This window comes from Centruroides sculpturatus, unplaced genomic scaffold, assembly GCF_000671375.1.
Source record: "Centruroides sculpturatus isolate CEXI.00-Female unplaced genomic scaffold, Cexi_2.0 scaffold1014, whole genome shotgun sequence".
In the NCBI taxonomy this organism is placed as follows: Eukaryota; Metazoa; Arthropoda; class Arachnida; order Scorpiones; family Buthidae; genus Centruroides; species Centruroides sculpturatus.
Genome location: NW_019385381.1, coordinates 159 through 13,876, shown reverse-complemented (window position 1 = coordinate 13,876; position 13,718 = coordinate 159). Strand labels below are relative to the sequence as shown.

Genomic DNA, 13,718 nt, shown 5'->3' with positions numbered 1-13,718 from the left:
AAAAATTTGCTTTGGTGTAAATCTAAAACATTTTTTTGAATGATGCACTTGTCAGTTGAGAATATGAAGTTTTAAAGGCTGCCAAAATTGTGCATGCAAAAATCTGGATATTCATGAAGTTAATTGAAAGAAAAACGAATCATTAGGAAATTTGACGATTTCGCCCTCGATTCTACCAAAGGTTAGTGCCATTATTTGAAGAATAATTCCACCAAATAATTTTATAAAACAGGTACCAGATATTCAGCACTATGATTATATGAAAACAAATTTTTCAATTGATTATGCATTCAACAGTCATCTTGATTTTCAGAATTTAAATTTTCATGCTGACTCATGACATTATCTTCATATATTTCTCTTTTTCATATATATTTATTTATATAAATAACCTTTGTGAAATTTTTACCTTTGTTAAGAAGTTTTATTCTTCAAAACCATTGTAACTGTTACTTCTGTGGTTGGATTAAAGGATAAAGATAACAAAAATATATTATTTTAGAGTCTAATAATCTAAACTTCAAACATTTAAAATTTAAATTATAGCTGCCTTTCTTATTTGTTCTGTATCTTTTTGCAAGGTAAAAACAAATTATATAGAATTGAAATAAAACAAACTTTGCTTCTTTTTAATAGCTAATATTTGTAATTTAACACTATTAACAACTGAATTGGTCCAGATAGTGGAAATTCTCAGCCTGCTATTCTCAGAGACCTTTTCTCATTTTACCTAGTTAGAAAATTTATGCAAATGTGTATGGGCATGTTTCTTTGTGTCAAGCTACTAAGGAAACCAATGATGTAATTGTTTCATATGAAACTATCATTAGTTTGCTTCGGGCAGGGCTTCTTAAACTGTGGGTCATGAGATTTTAATGCAAAATATTGAAAATAATTTGAGAATTTGAAAATGGCATGCTTTTTGTCATAGGTTTCGTGAGTTGTGCTTTGTGTCACTTCTGGTGCAGTGAGACAATGATTCAGCAACAGATTGTAGTGTGAACTACTGTAGTGTTGTCACTTTTCAGTGTATTCAGTTGTCTGTTCTATTGTAACACAAGAGTGAACTGTGGTATTACACAATTATTTTTTGCAAATTTGTATATAACTTAAATGGGGTCATGAATAAAAAAAGTTTAAGAAGCCCTGGCTTAGGACATGTTTCATTGTAAGCAGCTATGAAGCCAGTGTGGTGGAGTCAGTTAACAAAAAACCCAACTCCGACCTTACTTTTTTACTTTCCCGGCTGTTGTCTATACATAAGATTCAAATACTTTCCCTTGTTCATTACAAATTATTCACATTTACACTTATAATCCCTCCCCTCAAAGTTATACTTTTAATTACCCTATTACAACAAAGCTTAAGGTTTTTTTTTTTTATATAAAATCTCAACAGATGGTGCCCCACACAATTTTCTTTAATTTGCTTAATATAAAAGTTGGGAAAGTTATGCAAATTGCTGGTTTTAACTTACTTGTCTTACAGGTACTAAGGCAGCCCAACATATTGGAAACCAAAATCATGGTTTCAACATAGACATTTGCATTAATTATAACTAGCTAAAAATGTGGCCAAGGTCTTACAGAATAGCAGGCTGATGATTTTCACTATCTGAACCAATTCAGTTGTTAATAGTGTTAAATTACAAATACAGTAATACCCCGAACTTACGCGATAGGTGGGACCGAGCAATAACTGCGTAAGTCGGGGTATAATTTCACAATTTGTGTAAAATCCAAATCGGATGTATGTAAGCTAATAAGTGTTCTCGTTAATCTTATCTCGTCTTTTGATTCGTTTACGGTTACAAGAAATCACTACATAGAGTCTCTCAAGTCTCCGTAGATATAACAAACACAGAAATAAATAACACAAAATAAATTGTAGCTATGTGTTGATTCCGCGTGACACGTCTGAACATGTAAGCTGAATAGCGTGGGAGGAGTGAGTAATCAAGAGTTTCATGGCACTCAAACAAAAAACGAATCGACGAGATTTGAAAATTGCGTAACTCCGGGTTCGCGTAAGTCGAGGTATTACTGTATTAGCTATTAAAAAGAAGCAAAGTTTGTTTTATTTCATTTCTATATAATTTTCGCAAAAACCTTGCAAAAGTTACAAGACAGAAAAAATGAACCTTGCACAAAACAATGTTCTAAAAAATGCATAAATTAAAATTTTGGGATTTTGAATTCTACAGCTTGTGAGACTTGAAAATATGTTTAGTGGTAAGATTTTAAATTCAGTTCAACTTGTATTTGTGAATCACTTTTTAAACAATAGGATGATCAGGTCAGGTCAATGTCTAATTGTTGATATAAACTTAGAAACAGAACTGGTGTGTCAACTTTTGAAATTTACCCAGTTTCATAACCTTGTTAAAAACATCACTTTTAAAACATATTTCTTTCCTCTACCTGCACTTAAACAACATAAAACAAAAACCATTTTTTTCCTGAGGAAGGTAAGGTCAATGTAGACCAAAAATGTTAAAAGTTTAACCCCTTGGGCTGCATGGGGGAATTTGTATAGCAAACCAACCAGTTCAATTTTTCCTTCAGCCAAATGGTTTAAGCTGAATTAGAATTAAACTCAAAATTAAATCCAGATGCTGTTTTCAAATCATGCATGCAGTGAAAAATGCACTTGCTGCATAAATGCCTTATGTACTGTCATCTCTTGCTTGCATTACACACACCTTCAGTGTTTGATTTCACATATACATGGCATCCAAGAGTGTGGAAGCAACAAAGCCTGAGTTGCATCTGACAGTTTTTTTTTTTTTAAATCAATATTACAACCATGTTTAAGATGCCAAAACTGGTAAATGCAATTTCATTTTTAATTTAAAGTATTTACATACTATTTATTGTTTTATTATTTAGGACTTCATTGTTATTTTGCTAAAGTTTATTGAAATGGGTAATTTTCTCAAAATTCAAAACCATTTATTTCCCAGCAAATAATTTATTCATTAAACAAACATATCAGGTCAGTCCATAATATGCATATTTTTATCTACCAAAAAAAAAATTTTTTTTATTAAATTTTATTTCAATCTATAATGCATTCACCATTATTTTGCACAATTTCTTGCCATCTTGATGGTAGCTTTTTAATCCTGTCTTTGTGAAATGATTTCGGTTTCAAATCAAAATATTCAGAAATTGTTCCCATTCTCAAAAGTTTCCCTTTTAAAAAATTCTGAAAACCACAAAAAAGATGATAATCACTGGGAGCAATATCTGGCAAATATGGTGGATGAGGTAAAATTTCCCAGTTGAAGCTTTTGAGTTTCTGTAGTTATTTTTTCAGCATGGGGTCTGGAATTGTCATGTTGCAAGAGAACCTGGGGCCGTATTCTGGTCACTGTCTCTCGTCTCTCGCAAGGCGGTCGCTGATTGGCTAATCCAAATGATTAGCCAATCAGTGACCGGCTTACGAGAGACCAGAGACAGTGACCAGAATACGACCCCTGCTTTCTGTTCACTAATGACAGTCGATTTTTTTTTTTCAATTTTTCATTTAAATGCTCTAATTGGTCACAATACATTTGAGTTGTCTTTTTCTCGTCACATTATTATAGAGAATCCATTTTTCGTCTCCAGTAACCAGCCAATCAAGAAAAAGTTCTAAACCAATACGGGATAAAAGGGACATGCAAATGTTTACACGTTGTTGTTGGTTAGTCATTGACAGTTCATGTGGTATCCATTTTCCTAGCTTTGAAACTTTTCTGATTTGTTGTAGGTGTCTATGAACAGTTCCATGGGATGAATTTAAGTGTTCCGTAATTTCATCAACTGTTAAAGATGGTTCTGCTTCAACTAGTGCAGAGAGAGCATCATCATCGAAGTCAATGGGTCTTCCAGTACGAGCCTTATCCTCCACACTAAAATCATTGTTTCTAAATCTTTCAAACCACTTCTGCACATTCCTTACACTAATTACAGTTTGATTATGAACAGTATTTAATTTTTTGGCTGCATTTGTAGCATTCTCACCACTTAAAAGTAAAAAGTATAAAACATCTCTTATAATGGTCTGTTACTTCCATTTTAACAAAAATAAACAATTGAAATTTTCCCAATTCTGAACAGTATTATATGAATGAGATCCAATTTAACACTTCAGTGTAAAAAGTATCACATTAGACTGACATTTTTAACAGCAAAACAAGATTCTTCTCAAGGTCATAAAAATATACATGAACTTATGGACTGACCTGATACAATTCAGAATTCAAACAGCCTCCTGAAACAAAATAAATTTAAAGTACAAGGCAGTCCTGTATTTTTGGAAGTGTTTTGGAAAAATGACATTAGTAATTGTCATTTTTGTACACAATAATTTGTGAAAAAATTCTCTCTGAATAAACAGCATTTTAATCAAATTATTTTTATTGTATGACAAATTTAACTTCTAATAGCCAACAAAATAAAAAATGGCCATCACACATTCAGCTATATTTTAATTTCATGATTCTTTGTCATAATACATGACTGTCATTATTTGTATCATTTTTAATAAACAAAGCTACAAAAATCATGTCGTAACTCAAAAACTAGTCAACTTATCAAATCCAGTTTTTAATGAATGCTAGAGTTTTCAATTATTGGAAGTATCAGTATGTCTGATTGGATGTGACGACTTCAAAGGAGACCAGATCAATCTGAATAATTGGTTCTAGTATAACTTTAAATAATCAACTTTGGCAAATCTGAAATACAGAAGGTGTATACACATGTTTTGAACAATTTACCAATTAATTCAAAATAAAAGATGCTGTGAAACCATACCATAACTTACCTTTGGTGAATGCAATGGAATTTGTTGTAGAATGGTTTAATCTGAAAGAAAAAAAAAAGTTTTAGACTCAAATCACAAAGATTTGTTGTTTATTTTAATATTTAACTGAATTTCAGAGTTTCTCTACTAATCATAAATTATCATTAGAGGTGTCAGAGAAATAATCATCATTTTCATAAAATCATTTTAGAAAAGAAAAAGAAAAAAGAGATCTGAAGAAATCAATGAATCAGCAAGAACGAGAACATTGCGTGACTGTCATATCATGATAGGATCGAGACAAAACTGGAAAGAGGCAATCCAAGAACAAAACAATCAATGCCAATTGTTTTGTTCTTGTGCCCTTTTCTGTTAAGCGTGTGCAATTCTGGTTTTATTATTTTCCCATAAATTCCATTAAGTGCAATCCTTGCATCAGGGAGTACGGACATTACAGTAAGATCAAAATGACAACGGACATTGTCATTTTGACCTTACTGTATATGAACCCACATTTTTTTTATTACATTTTTGAGTATGAAATCAATTCTATAAGTCACATAGATGTGCTAGAGGTCTTGAGACATCATATGTGAGAGCCAGTCACACAATATCACTTGTGCTATGATCTTGTATCTCAAAAACAGTCATGGGCCCCATTTTTTTAAATTACATTTATGGATTCCTTGTCACAATTAATGGAAAATAGCAAAGTTTAATCAAAATCGATCAAACAGATTTTGACAATGAACACAATTTTATAAGCCAAATAAGAGAGATTTCACCAAAGCTCTGCCTCAATTATGAAAAATTCATCTTCAACAAGAATATAATAGAATATCCACTTAATGAAATACAATTAATGTTAATCCATATGCAATATACAATACAATAATTTTGTTACTCATTTAACAAAATTGTATAATACTTAACTAAATTATGCCTGAAGTTATTTTCAAGCAACATCAAGTTATATAATCCAGATAATTATCAAGTTGCATTCCAGATAAGATTTTAAGATTTCTTATGCATTTATTACATGTTTTTAGTAATATTTAAGTAGTTATCAATTATTGGGTCCTTTTAAAATCATTCTTTTATAATCTAGTTTTTCTATTCCATATATTTTTTGAATAATATGATCTTCAAAAACTGGTATTCTTTCTTTGTACTAATGTATACAGTCAGTCATTATTTCTCTTGAATAAGCCAACTGGAGTGAGCATTAGTTCTAAATTATGCTGCTGCAGCAAACAGCGCCAATGGTCAGAAGTTTGATTTGTGGTTGAAGAATCCCACTTTATCTCCAGGTCCCATACAAGCTCTACATTGTTGTTAAAACTAATGATTTTAATAAATAATTATTTTACCAATGTAATAATTTGTAATTATGCTCAAAAAATATCACAAATCAAACTACCAGTTATTGGTAGTTTGTCACAGTGGCATAATTTAGAACTAATGCTCACTCGGGGTCCAGTCAGCTTGTGCAAGAGAAATAGTGTGACTATATGCAAGAGTACAAAGAAAGAACACCAATTTTTGAAGATTGTATTGTTCAAAAAATGTATGGAATAGTAAAAATATAGATTACAAAAGAAAGGAACAATTTTAAAAAGACCCAATAATTGATAGACCACCTAAATATTATAACATGTATTTTTATTTTACAAACTACGACATTACCATTTAGTACTTTATTATTATTACATATATTTTAAAAATTTATCAACTATAAAAATTTATAACTGAATCTATAACGGAATAATGATTTGAAATCTTATTTGTTTTGCCAGACTGAAGATCTGTAATTGATACATCTTTTGTATTGTAGTGTAATGAAATTACAATAATAACAAACAAAAATTGGTATGTAGTGTTTACTATTTTCTAGTTATTCAAATGTCATTTTTACACTTTAATCAAGAATTCAAACAATTTACCTTGTATTCAGTCCATAATACAAGCATTCGGTCTTCAAAACTTGAACCCTAAAGTAACAATTTTAACTTTAATACTTTGTTAACAACACTGATAAACAAATTTCAAAATCAGAAGTAATAAAATCCAGATTATTCAGAAAATTATCTATAAACTGTCTACAAAAGCAATCAGTGACTGAAGCAAATCATCATTAGGGATGCCATAATTCTTATGAATATTTATGAAATATTAACTAATTTCATTTGATATCAAATAAATTTTGAAATTAAAATGTTAACTTACTATAATAACATACTCTTCTTTACTGGCCAAATTCCTAAACAAAAGAAATTTTTAATTAATTTTAAGTTGAAAATTACTTAATTCTTAGTTAAAAAAATTTTTTTTGTTAAATTACAAATAGCAATACTAAAACAAATCAATTGAAAAAATCTAGGGAGTTCCATAACTTTCCCATCTGTCAAACTTATTTAAAAAGTAACTTGTATTTTTAATGACAGTATAATAAATAAAACTTGTGTGGTAAGTTATAAAATATTTTTATAACATTCGTTTTTTATTGTTATCGAATGGCAAAAAGCTTAATTTTGTAGGTAGAGAAGTTTTATAAAAAGAATTTTGGAAATTCTAACAATATCTTCATTAAGCTTAACCTTGAGCCATGACAACCTTCTCTTTCCACCCGTGATCTTTAACAAAAATTTAGAAACTATCATGCTAAGTTTCATTCCTTACGTAAATCTATTCTGAGATGTTAAACAAAATAAACACCAACACACTGAATTTTTTCTGGTTATTTTACTTTTTGGGTTCAGGTCTCAAGTTTAAAATTTATTTTAATGTAAAGAAAAAAGCATACTACATGCATCATAGGGAAATATCTTTTAAAACTGATAAAAAATTTCCTGTTGTCCGTCCACCTTTCCTTAATCTCAAGAAAGAAGTGTTAGATGAAATCTGAGATCAGATACAGAATTCTTAGGAGCAGGAGGCCCTGATTAACTATATAAAAACTTCTGATGCAAACTGAAGCCTTGTTGTTTCAATTAAAATATTTTTCCCTGAAAGGTGTTAGATGACTGGCATGAATCTATTATTAAAGTATGACGTATGGGGACACAATTACTAGAATATAAGGTTGGAGAACTCTCTGTCTAGAGACAAGCTCTGCCACATGGGCGGTGCTATCAGTAACTTGAGCCAATTTTCATCGAGTATGTGGCATAACACAAAATACAGCATTAAACTATACATGCAGTACATACTGTATCATGCATATATAATTTATACTGATACAAGGTCTGTTCAAAAAGTATCGGACTTTTATTTTTCCCGCGTAAACCAATGATGCGCGGGAGACCTCTTTCAGTGAAGTTGTGGAGTCTTGCAAGTATCTTAAAAGAACCATTTATTTTAACATTAACATGTTCACTGCCATATGATGCGCCAGCAGTTGTCATGGCAGTCGTTGTACAGAGCCACCTGACTGCCCGTTGTCAATTAAACAATGTAATTTTACTCAAGGTTAAATTATCCTGGCTTCGTAAGACGTTTTCTACATGCTAGTGGTGGCCTCTCGTGGACGTGTATGCACTTGGTTTTGAACGCTGGCAGTCGGATGGCCCGGCGGTGGTAGCTCCAACTGCCGACGCATTGTAATGACCTCATGAAGCCGTTCAAGGTCAGTGGTTGTAGTTTTTTTAAATAAACTATTTTATATCTGATAGTGTTTTTTAAATAGCGAAAAGGTAAAAAAAAGGATAAAAAAACGAAAACTAGTTTAATTATTTGTTTTTATTACATATAAAGTAAATAATATTACAGAACAAAAATCGTATATAAGTGGAAATAATATATATTTAGAAAAAAAGAATTTATAACGAGTATAAAAATCAATATAAAAGTTTTACATACATACAAGGGTAGTCCCAGAAGTGCCTAACCTAACAAAGACAAAAAAAATTTGGTAAAACATCTTTATTTTTCAACATAGTCTCCTTTTAGCTTGATACACTTTTTCCAACAATGTACAATAGCTTCGATCCCCTGTTTATAGTGAGAACTGTCGAGCTTCTCAAAACAGCCATCAACCGCAGACTCCATCTCTTCATTGTTGGCAAAACTTTATCACCAAGCCATTTTTTTAAGTTTGGAAAGAGAAAATAATCCGAGGGGGCTAAATCTGGTGAATAGGGTGCGTGAGGAAGCAATTTGAACCTTAATTCATTGATTTTGGCCATCGCAATAATGGATGTGTGAACTGGTGCGTTGTCTTGAAACAACACTTTCTTTTTTGCCAAATGTGGCCGTTTTTTCTTGATTTGAGCGCTGCAATAAGTTTGCATAATACTTGCCATTGATTGTTTTTCCTGGGCGCATCCCAAAAAACTGACGCCATGACCTTGCCAGCAGATGGAACTGTTTTCACCTTCTTTGGAGCTGATTCTCTCCTTTAAGTCCATTGCTTCGACTGTTCTTTCATCTCAGGTGTGAAGTGATGGACCCATGTTTCATCCATGGTTATAAATCAATGCAAAAACTTGGCTTTGTTGCTGTGAAACATTGCCAAAGACTCGATTGAAACATCCTCACAACTCTGTTTGTCCAATTGTGAGCAAACATGGCACCCATCTTGCGCATAGCTTTCTCATGTCCAAATTTTCAGTTAAAATGTGATGTACAGCACTTTTTGAAATGCCTAACATGTCTGCTAGCTCTCACACTTTGAGTTGACTGTCATCCAATACCATTTTGTGGATTTTTTCCACCATTTCTGGCATGGTCACCTCACTTGGTCAACCACTGCGATGTTCATCTTGTCAGCTCGTACGGCCTCGTTTAAACTCTGCCACCCAATATTTTATTGTTGTAAATGAGGGAGCAGACTCCCCCAGAGTAGAATCTAGCTCAGCTTTAATATTGGTTGGACTGAAATCTTTCAAATGAAAGTATTGTATCACATAATGATGACAAATTTATTCCATGTTTACAAATTCACTGAGATTGTTCATTATTTATGGCTGCCAAAAAAATACTATACAACGTAACGTCTTCAAACTTAAGCTTTATAAGGTTGATACTTTCGAACACAGTCGTTTTTTTTTCAAACAAGTACCGCCATCTGTCAGGTCAGGTACTGTACTTCTGGGACGACCCTCGTATATAATATTCATTTATGAATTTTTACAAAACAATTTGAACACATTGCAGGTTTTCCTGGACACTGCACACAATATGTAGCGACTCGTGGTGTTACGCTCGCTAAATCAGCTTTACGACTTCCAAATTGCTCTGTATTTTTAGCGTAGCAGGATGCACAACGCTTCCTTATTTTTCTGTTTCTTATGTCAACATCTCTAACTGTTTCCAATGTGTGTTCTTTAGGGTTTTGAGCTGCAGGTTCTTGATGACTTTCATCACCATTGAGTAAGCTTTTCACTAAAGACTCTTTGAAGATGGTAAGATACTTTTTTTTTATCAGGTATTTTATTATAAATAATATGTGCATTGACAACAGTAGTTCCAAATATAAGCTCCATTGCAACTTTGTGATACCATTTTACCAACTTTCGTACTGCAGTGGAGTAACTAGAGTATTGATCAGATAAATCAATACCCACTTTCCCAATATTGTAGTCTTGAACTACTTTAGATTTAAAAATTTCTTCTTGTTTGTAGTTTCTTTTACCTGTAGAAGTAATTTCTGTTGTATGTTTTGTAGACAACATGAGCACATCCCGTTTATCTTTCCACTTAGCTACAACTATTCCCTTTTCATTATGCATACCAATAATTTCAGTTTTAGCTAATGTTTTGTTTACTACTTCCTTGGGAACATGTTTCCTATTTTTTTTCAGGGTTCCTATAAGATGGGTGTCTTTCTAATAAATGTTCTGCCAGCTCAATCGATGTGTAGTAATTATCTGTTGTGAATGTACTGTACGTCCTTGGCCTAAACATTTTTTGCCTAACTTTAGAACAATATCAGTTGATAAGGAAATTTTTTCCTGTGGTCTTTCACTTCTACCTTTATAAATTTGTATGCCATTAGTGTATCCAGTTGTATCAGCAATTTTGTACAGTTTAACACCGTATTTGTGACGTTTTCCAGGAATATACTGATGGAAACGTAATCATCCTCTAAATGGGACCATTGTTTCATCTACTCATAAATATTCACCAGGTACATTATATCATTGATAAAGCTCTTCAAGTATGTCTTTTAGAGGATTTATCTTATGTAGTCGGTCTCCATTATCTTCTTCATTGTTTGAGAAATGCCATATCGGTAGCAATAGTTCAAATCTGTTACGTGCCATGGTTTGTGGTGCAATTTCGTTTTTACATATACGTTGTTTACTCCAATAATCACTTAACTTTGGGTATCTAACCCCATCCATAATAATAGTCCAAGAAATTTTTTAAATTTCCACAATGTTTGTCTCTCCATAATTTCAACCTGCTACTTGCAGTTAAAGTTTTTTTTTTTTTTTTTTGCTAAAGTTTGTGCAGCATATATATTTGTTTGCTGTGCTAAATGTCCAAGATATTTTTCAGTTATAAATAGTTCAAAAAATTTTACCGGCTCATCCGTAGATGACAAATTTACATTTCTCAGTTTTTGAGTAAATGTGTGGGGAAATACTTTATGGTTTATATGTACGTTTTGTGAAATTAGCTTCCATATACCACCTACCTTGCACACTTCCTCCTCATCGTAGCTCAATGATTCATCTGTAAAATCTTCAATATCACTGAATTCTTCAGAATAAGAATTTTCATCAGATTCATTTTCTCTCTTCCAATGGTACATTAGACACACCACTTGTGCTCGCCATTTTCAGAGCAAATAATTGACAACTGTAAAATTTAACCCTACAACAAATTGTAAAGTAAGAAGCAAGAAATAATGCTAGCGAGAGCGAATTTCTGGTTCTCGCACATATCTGACAGGTTTTGATATTTATCGGGTCTTGCCTCTTCTCCCTCGCGTCTGCATAGTCGCATCCTAACAGGTGTCCTTTAGGCATTAGTTCCCCCTTTTCTCGATTGTTTACCCCCCCGACTCATGTATACTAGCACCCTGACAAAGCTCCCTCTCACTCGGTCGACATTCCCTCCATCACTCATCACAGCGTCGCATTTGTTTTAGAAGTGTTTTCCTTTCTGTCGAGTCTACCGCACTAAAATATGCTCTTGATCCGATTTACCCTCCGAAATTTTATAATTCATCGAAATTTCGACTGGATTTTAGGAACCCCACAGTATAAAATGAATTTCACTTAACATTTCTCAATGAAACAGAACAATAAAAGAACACGTTACCTTTCTTACATCTTTTTCCCACGATTCATAAAAATCGATTCAACCTCCGAGTGCGATACTTTTTAAAATATATTTGCTTCGTTTCCTTCCTCCTACAGATGAAAAATTAAGTAAATGTAGACCGATGGAAACGGATTGCTCTTTCCCGGTAACAATCATGTCGAACGTCTCGCTTCCTCGCCTCATGGGTACAAAGTGCACGATCTTTCCCCGCTACCAGATTATTTACTCCCAATCAAATAACCGGCAACAGAGTAAATAGCCCAAAAGTAGTCAAATGGAAAATGCGATAAAAACAACAACAATCAATAAGCGCAGTCAAATTATTTTTAAAGCGTAAAAAAATCGAAAAAATTATTAATATAAAAAATATAACTTATGGAAAGTTTCATAAAAATATCCATATGTACTACAGTATATATAATATTTATTTCTATTCTTATGTAAAATTACTAGATCGCGCGACTTTGTCGTATCGCGATACAATTGAAGAGGATCCACTGGGGCTTTACAGTCTGCTATGGGTGCGTTCGTTAATGGCGGTAGCTCTACTACAAGATTGCGCTGCTGTTTGTAGGCATTTGGGAACGACGGTGAAAGAAATAAAGATGGCGGCGTCCTTACTATCGATAGTATCGTGATGGATTGATCTGTTATTTTAAAATTCACCAACAAATTTTAGCGAAGGATTAGTAAATTCCGAGATATTAAGAACAGGATTAGTGAATCCGATAATCTCGACACCAGCGTTACTAAAAAATTTTCTTACACGTTACTCGATTGGATATTTCGGAAAGACGTAATACGCGCTTACATACAAACATGGCAGACAACAAAAAAACGAAGTCGACAACCCGATTTTTCTCATCGAGAAACGGAGTATTTAATGGAATTAATCGAAAAATACAAAGATATAATCGAATCAAAGGAAACGAATGCCATATCCTTAAAGAAAAAAATGAAACGTGGCAAATTCTAACCGAAGAATTTAATAAGTTTCCGGAGGTTAGTAAACGGGACACAAAAAACTTGAAAGTTTTGTGGAAAAATTTAAAACAAAAAGCAAGAAAAGATGTGGTATCAAATAAGCGAGCACGGATGAGTACTGGAGGAGGAATATGTGCCGATATCGAGTGTCCAATGCCACCAATTACAGTAGAACCTCGATTATCCGCCCTAATTGGGGACTGGGGTTGGTCGGATAACCGAAAAGTATGAAAAAATCCATTATTAGTGTAGTATATTATTATATCCCATGTAATTAGTATATTAGTATATCGCTATTAACCTATTTTGCGTTGAATTTTCATCGATGTTAAGCCTAACAAAAATTTTTTAAAATAATAATCGTCGCTATTGTATCGTTAAAAATTAGAAAATTAAGCTTCGTTTAAATACTGGCTCCCTTTCATGGTCGAATGAGTGTTGCCAGCTAAAACACGTAAAAATAATATTAAAGTAGCCAAGACATAGCCAAATATTGTAGCGCCACATCACTAGCGGACATTTGAAATTTGCCGACTAGGACGGTCGGTTAACCGAGGGGTCGGTTGATCGGGGGGCGGATAATCGAGGTTCTACTGTACTCAACAAATTTTCTCTTTAATCCCCGAGCAATTTACGCCTCTCTCAAATCCTGTTGACAGCGATGCTGATTT

At 32.9% G+C, this 13,718-nt stretch overlaps 1 long non-coding RNA gene across 1 annotated transcript; it reads right to left on the bottom strand.

Moving 5' to 3' along the window:
* Positions 1-4,135: 4,135 nt before the first annotated feature.
* On the bottom strand, positions 4,136-12,281 carry LOC111638363. Its single transcript, XR_002758852.1, has 5 exons — positions 12,061-12,281; positions 7,018-7,051; positions 6,735-6,782; positions 4,813-4,853; positions 4,136-4,723 (listed from the first exon to the last, which is right to left on the bottom strand). It is a non-coding gene; the product is annotated as an uncharacterized LOC111638363 (long non-coding RNA).
* Positions 12,282-13,718: the final 1,437 nt, after the last annotated feature.